The sequence below is a fragment of the Podarcis liolepis genome, assembly GCF_965112155.1.
Source record: "Podarcis liolepis genome assembly, chromosome: 8".
In the NCBI taxonomy this organism is placed as follows: domain Eukaryota; kingdom Metazoa; phylum Chordata; class Lepidosauria; order Squamata; family Lacertidae; genus Podarcis; species Podarcis liolepis.
Window position 1 is genome coordinate 39,329,766 of NC_139560.1, and position 13,244 is coordinate 39,343,009.

The 13,244-nt window shown below is 43.8% G+C and overlaps 1 protein-coding gene and 1 long non-coding RNA gene across 4 annotated transcripts in view; one reads left to right on the plus strand and one right to left on the minus strand.

The window, feature by feature from the left end:
- Positions 1–4,333: 4,333 nt before the first annotated feature.
- On the minus strand, positions 4,334–8,190 carry LOC310713630. The gene is made up of 2 exons (XR_014529363.1): positions 6,513–8,190; positions 4,334–5,338 (listed from the first exon to the last, which is right to left on the minus strand). It is a non-coding gene; the product is annotated as an uncharacterized lncRNA (long non-coding RNA).
- A 113-nt stretch (positions 8,191–8,303) lies between these two features.
- Positions 8,304–13,244, plus strand: part of RB1CC1 (RB1 inducible coiled-coil 1) — a 47,591-nt gene continuing 42,650 nt past the window's right edge. For 2 of the 3 annotated variants that reach the window (XM_083517871.1, XM_083517873.1), the window contains exon 1: positions 8,304–8,718. The gene's annotated coding sequence lies outside the window, so the exon portion shown is untranslated. Of the gene's footprint in view, positions 8,719–8,938; positions 9,759–13,244 lie in introns of those variants that run through there. The other variant, XM_083517872.1, reaches the window with a different exon arrangement.

Genomic DNA, 13,244 nt, shown 5'->3' on the forward strand with positions numbered 1-13,244 from the left:
AATATGGAAAAGCAGAGCGAAACTCAATATCTTAATGCCCAGGCTGCTGCATATCTCAGATACTTCTCAGATAAAGGTAGGTAGCCGTGTTGGTCTGCCGTAGTTGAAACAAAATTTTAAAAAATCCTTCCAGTAGCACCTTAGAGACCAACTAAGTTTGTTATTGGTATGAGCTTTTGTGTGCATGCACACTTCTTCAGATACCACGTGTGCATGCACACGAAAGCTTATACCAATAACAAACTTAGTTGGTCTCTAAGGTGCTACTGGAAGGATTTTTTTTTATTTTGTTTATACTTATCAGAGCTACACTGCGTTCAAATCTATATTCCTATGGAATATGAATTCATAGAATCATAGAATTGTTTAGTTGGAAGGGAACATGAGGGCCATCTAGTCCAATTCCCTGCTATGCAGGAATCTTGTCGAACGTGGGGCTTGAACCCACACCCCTTTCATGCTCTACCAACCAAGCTAACATAATTCAAGTCACTTAGGAACAACAGCTTTGGAAAGGGGAAAACCATTGATTCTTGAGAGCATAGGCTTGTTAGCAATGCACATTGCATTCTTCAGGTGCAAAGTTCACCCCCGCCCCTGCAAATGTCCATTAAAATGCATGAAGTAGATGGAATCTTATTTTGAGAGTTTTGCAGAAAAGGTTTGGTAGAGCTCACTGGGAATTCAAAGAGTGTGTTATGTGGCCCTAAAAAGGTAGCGCATGCAGTGCAGCATTGCATCTGTTTTGCTAAAGTATTTGTTTATCACTAGACAAGAGGAAGAAAAATGGGAGACCTGTGTACAGACCTATGCGCTATTGGTCTTTAATATGGTACTTAAGATTTCCTGGCCCCGAACTGCTTTAGAGCTTTAAAATGGATAACTAGGACATCACATTTTGTGCCAAAATGAACCAGCTGCCGGTGAAGATGATACAAGTGTGGAACGACATGTTCCATCACTAAGTTTCAGTTAAAACTGCGCAATTTGTTGCTGCCACTTTTATTTCGAATAAGATGAACACACAATGATATGGAGAATACTTACACAGTGAAGGAAAATGCACCATTTGTTCTTCTTTCCTAAATTGGTATGTGATTTATCATTTGCAAGCATCATTGCGTTCAGCAGAACTCGCTCAAAGTGCCAAGTATACTGGGATGTATTATAACCTTCCATTCACACATGCAGTAATTTCTAGAAAATTTGATGCTTAAATTTTATCACCAGAAAAGTGTTACTACCCAGTCTCTTGTGTCCTTGCCAGAGATGGTAACAAGCTTGAAATACAAACAATGGTTTGATGCTCCCTCTAGTGGCGCTTTTGTAGCATTGCCACTTGCAGTTTGTAAGCTGACTAATAAGGTACGCTTTCATTGCTTGTGGCATGGCATCGTTTCCCAGAAAAGGAAAAGTCACCATTCGGAATGCTATATTTCATGGATACATCTAACTCACTTCTGGTGCTGAAAGGTAAGAGGCTTAAGCAAGCTATAGTCCACATTGCAAGGACTGATATAGAACCACCACCGTAAATGCATGTCATTGAACAGAGAGAAGAAAGCAAGGTTTTCACAGAGTGGCAAGTCAATCAAACACACTCCAGTGATGGTAGATGCTTTGCAATGACATATGATATATGACACAAGTCAAATATAGCAGGCAGTGTGTGATCATTCCAAGGCAAAGAAACAGATACTTCCATCTCCACCAGCACAGAGTTGGAATCAAAGGGTAGAATCCAACATTGTGCTAGTATTAGTGTTCTGTCTGTGCAAGCATTGCAGTTTGCCAGATGGAGTGACCCCCACAGTACACTGTTCTGAATGCCCAGCCAACCTCCGTGGGCACGTGGAGGCAGGAGGGGGGCGGGAATCCCATTGCATGGGTGGAAATCTTTGCACAGGGCTTCCACTGACAGGGCATATTAGGTGAATCCCACCCAAAGTAACACAATCACGTTGGATTGCTCATACTCACACTATTGGGGTGGTGGTGGAAGGAGGCTAAAGGTCATGAAATGCACAAGCCCTACCCACTGTCAGTTTTAGGCAAATCATAGGTCAGCTTTTAAAAGCAGTACCTAAGGGTGTGGTGGTGGGAGGCATCATAAATGGAACGTGCCAGGATTCTTCTCCTCTCCCTGTAATTTGAGCACTACGTTGTTCTTTCTCAGGTTCATGATTCCTGCTCTCAGCTGATCCCTCCAGATGTAAGACAGCCTCCAACGAAATCTGTGCTCTTCGGGAAACTGACTTGCAATGTACAAGTCTAGGGGCATTGTTAGGGGTTGGCCTGGGAGTACACAGCACATAGTTAAACTATGGAATTCACTCCCAAGGAGGCAGCGATGGCCACAAACCTGGATGGCTTTAAAATAGGATTGGACAAATTCATGGAGGAGAGGGTGACTGATGGCTACTAGCCATGATGGTTATGCTCTGCCTCCACAGCTGGAAGCAGTGCATGCTTCCAAATAGCAGTTGCTGGAAACCACGGGGGGGGGGGGGCAGTGCTCTTGTGCTCATGTTCTGCTTACTGGTGTCTCACAGAGCCAGTGTGGTGTAGCGGTTAAGAGCAGTGGACTCGTAATCTTGTGAACTGGGTTCAATTCCCCGCTCATCCACATGCAGCTGCTGCTTGGGCCAGTCACACTTCTCTGAAGTCTCTCAGCCTCACTCACCTCACAGGGTGTTCGTTGTGGGGAAGGAAGGGAAGGAGATTGTTAGCCACTTTGAGACTCCTTAGGGTAGTGATAAAGTGGGATATCAAATCCAAACTCCTCCTCCTCCTCCTCTTCTTCTTCACCACAGGCTTCTGGCTGGCCACTGAGAGAACAGGATGCTGGACTAGATGGGCCACTGGCTTGATCCAGTAGGCTATTCTTTTGTTTTGCAGACCGAACAATACCCCTAACTCCAATCTGTTTTCCGGTAAATGTAAAGTCCAAGAACAGGCTTCCTCAACCTCGGCCATCCAGATGTCTTTGGCCTACAACTCCCATGATCCCTAGCTAGCAGGACCAGTGGTCAGGGATTATGGGAATTGTAGTCTCAAAAACTACAAGGTTGAGGAAGCCTGCCCAAGAATATGTGACCTTTGACAGAAAAGAGTCCCCATCCCTCACCTACATCATGGTTCAAAGTAGGGCTTGTGAACCTTTCTGAGTTTATTGACACATCTACAAACAAGAGAAATTGCAGTGGTTACACAGAGTCTGCAACCATGCACATACAACAACCTTTTCTATTGGTCATGAAAGAATTCTTCTTTCAAGTCTAATTTCAATGTGGTGGAGGGAAATAAGACCCTGGAAAGGCCTCTGAGCACATGTGTGCCCATGGGCAACCTGCTAGGAATCCCCAGTGAAGCCAGCGTGGTGTAGTGGTTGGTGCTGGCCTACAACCCAAAACACCAAATTCCCATGCAGCCATGAAAGCTCACTGGGTGATCTGGGGCCAGTCATTGCCTCTCAGCCTAACCTCACAGGATTAAATGAAGAGGGGAAGAACCATGCACACCACCTTAATTTGACCTCCTTCGGGAAAAGGTGGGATATAATTGCAAGAAATAAATAAACAAACATTTGTGTCACTCTCAAAGGTGTATAGAGTATGGGCCAACAAGTGGCCTAAGTAAAGGGAGGCAAATAAACAGATCTTACCGTACCCAGAAAGGCTAAAGTTAGAATGCCAACAGTGTGTCCCAAGAACTTTAGTTAAAGAAGAGTGCTTCTGAAAATGAGTTATTTGCAAGCCAGCTACCATCAAGGAAGAGAGTGATTTTTCTTCCCTTAATATTTTCTGTTCACACAGAATGAAAAGAAAATGAATAGAGACAGACAGCACTGAGACACAATTGGCAAGCGACAGCTTAAAAATAAAAACATGAAAGGCCATGATTATCCCAGCCATGATTGCTTCTGTCTCAGGCCAACAGGCTTCATTTGGCAGCTGCAAAACAAATAAACAAGCACATCCAACCAAGAACTCCTTGGTATTCTTCTTGGGCCTTTGTTTGTTTATCGGCTGGAGGAGTATTTGACAACTGCTCAATAGCCATGCAGAAAACAAATGTTTATGGGAAGCTTGTGTAAAATGTATGTGCAGGTGACACTGAAGCTTTCATGATGACCTCTGTATCACTTGGACATATAGTCTAGAATAGACTACTGACATCCCTGCTTGCTTATATCGACAAGCTCTACTAGGTGCTCTTTAGTTACATGTATACTTTACTGCTTTTGCTTGTGTAATTAAAGTCTGCAAACATATTAGTTTCTCTTATTATAATTAAATATAGGATGGATCAATTTGAAGACAGGAACGTGGCAGAAGTTAAACAGCATTTTTTAAATTGTGCAGCAAATACAAAATAGAACCAATTATGAACAATTACATATAATTATATGCCTATAATGAACAACCACAGAACAATAACCAGTCTTCAGCAACCACGTTCCTTTCAGAGGTTTTAGACTACAACTCCCATCAGCCCCAGTCAAGCATGACTACATTGACTGGGGATGATGGGAATTGTAGTTCAAAACACCTGAAGGACACCAAGTTCCCAAATGGTTATCTCTAAATCAAGACATGGAACTTACAGCACACTCCAGTGCTTTAAAATTAATGATTTTTTTTTTTAGTAAGAAAAAGTGAAAAAGCTTGTCAAAGTGGGGCAATGGGATAGAAGGACTGTTTTTTAATCAGCTTTCCCCAATCAGATGCACTCATATACTTGCTTAAACCTATCTATTATTTGCTGTCTTGCCTTGCCCTCAAATCCCATGTTATTTAACTCAGTATTGCCAGTTTACAGAATGTGATCATAAACTACACCTTAAGCAACATTTTTAGCAGGCACAAGAGTAACACAAAGGCTGCCTTGCAAAAACACACCGAGACATGAGTGGGACAGAATAGATCCCACAAGGGTAGTTTTCTGCATATGCAGCGATATGACAGCTCTGTAGATGACAGTCTGTATAGGAAAATCACGCACACGGGGAACTGAAAGACAACTGTAACAGAGTTGGGAATCTGGATATGCACATGAACACACACACACACACACACACACACACACACAAACCATTTCTGGAAGTAACAAATGTGAGATGTGTGTAGTGGGGAAATAAGGCAAGACAAAGGAAGAACAAATATCTTCATTGGTCCCTTCCTGCACACAAACACTGACACACACCTGTGTTTTCATAAATACACAGCAGAATCGTCCCATTTTTAAACACGGCATAGCATGCCTCACAGTCACACACAACTTTCCTCCCTGATGTGGGCATACACTCCTCCCTTGCTTGGGCAGGATGACATATCCACTGAACGCAGTGGATATAGCCTACCTTGATTTCAGCAAGGCATTTGACAAGGTGCCCCATGATATTCTTGTAAAGAAGCTGGTAAAATGCAGTCTTGACTATGCTACCACTCAGTGGATTTGTAACTGGCTGACTGACCGAACCCAAAGGGTGCTCATCAATGGTTCCTCTTCATCATGGAGAAGAGTGACTAGTGGGGTGCCACAGGGTTCTGTCTTGGGCCCGGTCTTCTTCAACATTTTATCAACGACTTGGATGATGGGCTCAAGGGCATCCTGATCAAATTTGCAGATGACACCAAACTGGGAGGGGTGGCTAACACCCCAGAGGACAGGATCACACTTCAAAACGACCTTGACAGATTAGAGAACTGGGCAAAAACAAACAAGATGAATTTTAACAGGGAGAAATGTAAAGTATTGCACTTGGGCAAAAAAATGAGAGGCACAAATACAAGATGGGGGACACCTGGCTTGAGAGCAGTACATGTGAAAAGGATCTAGGAGTCTTGGTTGACCACAAACTTGACATGAGCCAACAGTGTGACGCGGCAGCTAAAAAAGCCAATGCAATTCTGGGCTGCATCAATAGGAGTATAGCATCTAGATCAAGGGAAGTAATAGTGCCACTGTATTCTGCTCTGGTCAGACCTCACCTGGAGTACTGTGTCCAGTTCTGGGCACCACAGTTCAAGAAGGACACTGACAAACTGGAACGTGTCCAGAGGAGGGCAACCAAAATGGTCAAAGGCCTGGAAACGATGCCTTATGAGGAACGGCTAAGGGAGCTGGGCATGTTTAGCCTGGAGAAGAGGAGGTTAAGGGGTGATATGATAGCCATGTTCAAATATATAAAAGGATGTCATATAGAGGAGGGAGAAAGGTTGTTTTCTGCTGCTCCAGAGAAGCGGACACGGAGCAATGGATCCAAACTACAAGAAAGAAGATTCCACCTAAACATTAGGAAGAACTTCCTGACAGTAAGAGCTGTTCGACAGTGAGTGGAATTTGCTGCTAAGGAGTGTGGTGGAGTCTCCTACTTTGGAGGTCTTTAAGCAGAGGCTTGACAACCATATGTCAGGAGTGCTCTGATGGTGTTTTCTGCTTGGCAAGGGGTTGGACTCGATGGCCCTTATGGTCTCTTCCAACTCTATGATTCTATGATTCTATATCACTCCCTCACTATCTGCCCTGAGCACACTCAGTCCAAGAGGACAACTGGCAGGCAGGTAGTTTAATTCTTTATTGATAAGCAGGAATTTACAGTAGCTCCTGAGGTGCACTCAACATGTACACCTGTGCTTCTGGTGGCTAGGTAGCTGGCACCTTTCCCTGGGCATGGTAAAGCCACAGGATCTTTGCAAGCCCTTCATGGTTCTCTAAAGTTCCAACTTCAGGACTTCAAAGTGCTAAATCCCGTGACGTCAGGTTTACTGACTGGTGGGTGGCCTGCACATCAAATGTGGCCTGCAAGGCTAAATCTGAGAAGGATTTGGTCTGTGAAGTCATAAAGGTTCCCACTTCTAGTCTAAAATGTTGTCTATGGAGCACTGAAGAGTTCTGAACTGTTAAAATGAAGGATTTTTTTAGAATAAAAAACTAAATTTAAGTTTTTTAAGAATCCTATATTGCTCTGCTTTAACAAAACCCAGAGCTCTTCAGAACTCTGCACATAGCATTCTAGACAGCCTCACATTGTAAGCCCTACTGAAGACCTATATAGCTTACTGGGGGACTCCAGTAATGACCAGAAATAAAGGCTAGTGTGATGCCTTCAAGTTATTTTTTTTTTAATGCAGAGGCAAGAATACACATCACTTGGCCACCTCTGAATTTCTTTAAAGTTAGAAAGACGGGAAAACCCACTCTTCATGTAAGGGATTATTATTTAGGAAAGTGAATCCTTTTTACTTTCCCACCACCCCTGGATCTATTTGTCTACTATTTGGGAGACTTAATCCACACTATAGGGATTCTTGTGCCAGCAAATTTCATCCAGTTTGGCCCAAAGGGAAGTTATTGCGTTCAGATTCTCTGTTATAGCGCATGAGGAATCAGAGTTTGTTTTATACAGAATAGCTCATTAGCTGAATTCAGATTGGAAAAAGAACATAGAGTGACTCAGAAACAGACCAGAATTGTGAATCTTGGGGCCCAAATGTTTTCATTTTTAACCAAGAGAGAGTGTATCCTTTTACATTCTCTTTAAATGAAAGCTGAGGGAAAATAAAATATAGATCAAATGTTACATAATAGCACCTTCAGCTCTACAAAGCAACACTCTCTATTCACAGTGGCCTAATTTCTAACTAGGTAACCTCATGCCTCAGCACAGCACTAATTTATTCAGCTAAATTGGTAGCTGTAGATTGTGGACCCTTTGGTCAGGGACCCCTGTTGCTTGAGGCTGCAAGGCTAACCATATATATTTAGAAGCAAGTACTGTACCATTGAATTCAATGGAGCTTACTCCCAGCTAAGTGGGTTTAGAATTGCAGTCCTGGAGTCTTACAGGAAGGTATTCACATGCTGAATGGTAGCAATGGGGAGTGTAAAAATATTTTTTCCTGTCCACAAAATTTCCCCCTCTTTCTTATACCCTTGGTTTCTACATTGGCGCTAACAGTCATGGGAAAAAGAAAGGGCATTGAATTCTCTGGTTTTGTGAAGACATAAAAACAATCTCCTGTTCTTTAGCAGGACTCAAAATTAGATAAATACAACCTCAGATGGACAACAACACATGACGTTTACGTCGAGTCACCGCCCAACTACGCTTCTGCTCCTGGTAAAGTCCCCATTTCCTTTCCTTCTTTTCTTTGGGGGTGGGGAGGTGAGGAGGGACAATTTCCCTCTTCAAAAACCGACCCTTCCAGCATTTGGAAGGGGAAACTATACGGACCTCCCCTTCTTAGCAGAGGAGGAAGTTTCCGTGCCACTCTATCCCCCGAGTCACCGCCTCTCTCTATGGTTCCTCCTCCTCCCCCCTCCAGGTCCTCCGGCTTGTGCCTTACCCAGCGTGCACCGCGGCGGAAGAGAGTGACGACAATAACAAACAGCGGCGGCGAGGGCTGCGCGTAAAGCGAGCGGGGGCCCTGCGAAGGAGCGCCCGGAATCCCCGGCTGTGTGGCTTCCCTTCCCCTCGCGCCACCTCCGCGTCTCTCTCCCTCCCTGTTCCTGTCAGGGAGCCCCGCCGGCGCCTCCCCTCCCGCTCTTGTCCTCCGGGCGGCGGCGCCTGAGGTTGCCCTGTGGAGCCGCAGCGAAGGGGAGGAGGAGGAGGAGCTTCCGCGGCCGCCGGTCACCGGCGCGGGATGGTGCGCGGGGCCGCCCAGCTGTTGCTGCCGCTGGCGCCGCCGCCGCTGCTGCTTGGCTCTCCTTCGGGTACGTCGGGAAAAGGGCGCGGTGGGGGAGCGAGGCGGCCGCGGCAGTTGCTGCTGTCGCCGGGGCGACCAAGGCCCGCCTTCCTCCTCCTCCCTTCGGCAGGGAGGGGCGAGGACCCTCTTTTCGTGACGGGGGGTGGGCGCACCCTCTTGCGAGGGCGGAGCCACCGCCACCCCCTCAGTTGGGTTGGGGTGGGGAGTTATCTCCGTCCATGGGCTAAAGAACCTCGCGGTTTGGGGGCTGAGAGCTGGGGTTCTCCTCGTCTCCCTCCCCGCCTCTGGCCCGCGCGGCTCGGAAGGGGGACCGGCTCGTCCTGAAGTTAACTCTGAGGGGGGATGACTCAGCCCATCTGCGCTTCTCGCAGCCCCGCCCACAGCACCTTGTTGCGAAAAGGGAGGCAGTGTGCTCCGAGGGGGTGGCTGGGGTGGTTTTGTTTTCTTCTTTCCTCACCCAGGACAGCAGGCTTATTGCCTAAAGCCTTCATTCGCACGGATGCTAGCGAAGGATTTCTATTTTTTTTAAAAAAAATTGCTCCATCTTCTCCACCCCCAACTTTCTCTCCTCCCCTTCCTTTTGCGCTGAAGGCTCTGTGTGAATGCCAAGTCACATTGGGTCGGAATGGTCTTCTAAGTTAGGTGGGCTTGGCCCAAATTGACTGTTTGTGTGGGTGGGTGTCACTGACTGGGTGATATTCACACAAACCAGGTAATTGCCTCTTTGTAGGCTTCGCTTATGTTGTAGGTTTGAGCTTGTTGACAAAATACACATAAGCATGCTGTTACAAGATGAAATTGTTTGGGACAATTAAATGGCTGTTTGGTAGATAAGCATAATAGAACATTGTATTTCATTGACACCATCATGTATTTCATTGACACTGGGTCATGTGAAGGTAGATTGGTTTAAGTGATATGTAGGTTATGCTGAACATGTTATGAAAAGTTGGTGTGTAGTAAATCACTGTACTTTTTTACCATGAATACTACAAAAGTATTTAATTTTTCTACTGTGAAGTTAAAGCTATTGGAACATCTATCAGTGTGAGTAGCATTGCAACTGCTTTTATTTTTAACTTCGGACACTGGCTTCTAACTTCAGACACTGGCTTTGCAAAATTTGCTGCTATTTCTTTGTGTCCTTAAGTTTTGAAGCTTTGAGGTGCATTGTAGGTCTTTGCCAAAGTAGAATGTGAAGAATAATAGCCTTCCCAATCAGCGTTAACAGCAAGCGCAGCAATCCAACACCCCCTCCTCTTTATGCTGGGTGGGGGTTGCATTAGGTGGAGGTGTTCCTCTGCCCACCTCTTAGACCTTCTGCTGAGCGGGTGGCAAGCTGTTGCTCAGTGGTGTCAGGCCCAGTTGTTGTGTCCCCACTTTCCACTGTGTCCACTGAGAGTGGCAGGGCTTCCATTGTGGCAGTGGCTCCACTGCTCTGCAAAACCCCAGTGGCAGGAGATGGGAGTTTGGATTGCACTCTTTAAATTTAGTTTTATGAACCTGTGAAGCATAGTGTTGTGTTCACATGAGTTCCAATGATTGGTGATCTGGGTTTGAGCCACCATGATACATCCACCAGCTAAACATAGCAATATATTGATATATCATGATGTCTGAAATAAAGATGGAACTATGTAAAGGCAAATAGTCCTACAATGTATTTGGGAAATCAAGAATTTAATGTGAACTGTCATAAGAAAAGTTCCTTGTCACAGTATTGTCTTAATGTAACATAGAACAGTACATGGCAGTTACATAACCAACTACTGCTGTAGTACTAGCAGTTAGTGAATCTTAGGTGTATTAATAGGGCAAGGGCTGCATTCAAGTATTTCTTGGATTTTTTTATTTTTTAGGGGAAGGAACTTGCTTGTACCTGTGTGCTTATAGTTTGTTGATCAGACATTTTAGTCTAGCGCTGAGGTAGAAAGTATTTAATATGTTGGTATTAAAGTATTCCCATGATACAGGAACACACCAGACAATGATATAGCCTGCATGAAATTATTTCACAGTTGTGCCATGCTATAGACTCCATTGGCCTCATAGTTTACATTAACTGTACTGATAGAGGGGTATAGGTATCATAGTGGTGAAGTATTTCACCTTAATTTGTGATGTACTTGTTTTTGAACAGCTCCAGTATATCCTTATGAGAAGCTAATGCTCCATGTAAGGTGTTTTGTCCTATGTATTCTCTACTGGTTTTATTCTCATTAGGAATCTTCATGGACACCCTATGTGGGTCTCCTTTATGGGGGTCTTATTGAGCAACCCTATAGATACTTTCCTGAGAGTAAATCCCAGCACAACACTGACTTCTAAGTAGATGTATAGGATTGCTCTACTGGTTTAATTTCAGTATCGATGAAGAGATGTTTTCATCCAACGTGTATCTGTCTTGATCCATAACTGCTTTGGTGATTTTTTAAAATAATGGTTATTATCAATGAAATTTCATGATGCTTACATTTTAAAGTTAAAATAATTTTACTGGTTGCAGTAGGAGAGTTTGGGATTACATGTAAATGAACTGTTAAAGAATTTAAACTCTGTTGGCATGGGGGATTGAAGAAATTGTATCTATAAATCTTAAGAATCCATGCAAATGTGAATTGTTACTTGACAGAATACCTTATTTGTATAGTGTGGGTTTGCCAACTTTTTTTGACCACCAGGTGCGTTTGAATTTTAAGAGTTCTGGGGACACTAGTCACCAAATAGCTGCTAGTAATGCAAAATGGCTGCATGGCATAACACTAAATTAGAGAAACAGTGACCCCCAACAACCTTATGTTTACCATGGGAAGTCAGCTATGTCCTGCTGGTCCTGATTGTTGAGATTGTACAATATCAATTTTACACACACACTGATAGTGTTGTTTCCTAATAGAAATGGGAGCAGTCCTCAGTACCAGGAAAAATATACAAGGTGGCCACACCATACTGGACATTTTGCCTTATAACTTTCTTTCTATGAGGGCTAGATACCTCCTTTACTTACTTTCTATAGTGAATTAGCATTCCAAACTCTCCTCACAACAGTTTTGCATATAGGCTGTTGTGTGCAAAATGCAGGCAAAGATCACAGATGATAATGTTGTGACTTGCTTGAGGTCAGTGAATAAATTCATAGCCTAGTCACAATTTCAAATTTAGTTTCCCAGCTCCAGTCGTATGCATTCACCCACGTCCACCCTGTCTAACAACACTATTTTTTTGGAATCTGTGCAGTTTTTTGTGTTCCACACAGCAAAGCAATATTCATAGCATATTTCATATTTTACGGTTGGGGGTAATGAAATTCCTGGGCTCCAGCTCTTAAAAATACTTTGGCGCCTAGGATTTTTCCAGTTTTCTTTGAGTTTTTCTTGCTTCTGTTTAGACACGCCCTTGGTAAGAATGGTACAAACACTGTCCTGGACCACACAACATAATAAGCGAAATGATAGCTTACTTACTGAAACTGCCCAAATGTGGGCTCCGAGAGAGGAGTATGCAGCTGCTTTTCTTCTCCTTTTTCCTGCTGTCCTGTGTTGAGCTAAGCCATGGTTTGTCATCAAACCAGGATTTGTGAGTTACACTCTCCTTGCTAACCACAAGCTGTAACCAATATTTTGTTTTTTGTTTTTATTTCACTTACGAATCACTCCCATAAGGAATCCTTGGAGGACCTTACCGCTTATTTTCCTTCCTTGTAAAAAAATGTCTCTTCCAGCCATTTTGTCCTTTTACCTGTTTTCAACCTGTAAGAGTACCCCTTGATCTTGTTTCTTGGCTGCTCAGTTTGCTCAGAAGCACTTGAATAGTGTATAAAAAGCTCTGTGGATGTTCCAGGTACATAAAATTTAGCTGATTACCCCAATCTATATACTTGTGACACTCTGAAATAGAAGTGGCAAGTTAGAAGCTTTTTGAAGGAGCCATGCTGACTTGTCTTCAACAAGGCTTATGCTTTTAGGTGTTTTAATGTCCTAGCTTTAATCATGCTTTCTTCTAATTACTTAGAACGTCACATAGGCCTACTGGTCTGTAATTTGCTAGATTCCCTTTAAATACTGGCATTAATTACACTGATAGCCTTCTAACCCTCTGATTCTGGTTTTAATAAGTTGCATTCTTTGTGAAAATTTGGCACTTTTCACATTTGAGTTTGTAAAGAAGCCTTGGCTCTGGCATAGACAAACTCGGCCCTCCAGATGTTTTGGGTCTACAACTCCCATCATCCCTGACCTCTGGTCCTGTTAGCTAGGGATGATGGGAGTTGTAGTTTGCCTATGCCTGTCTTGGATGAATGCTATCTTGCTCCAGTGATCTGTTAAACTTCTAATGTGACATTTAGCTTTATAATGAGATTGCTTAGCAGCTTTATTTGGCATGGCTCTTTCTTCCCCGAAAGGAGTGGTTTGATTGTGGAACTCTCATCAGCATTTTTTACAATGAAAACTAGTGGAAACAACACATTTTGTTTTGCTGCAGTCTCCAATCTTCTTACAGTTGTTCTTTCACCCATTTGCTATCCAAGGTTCT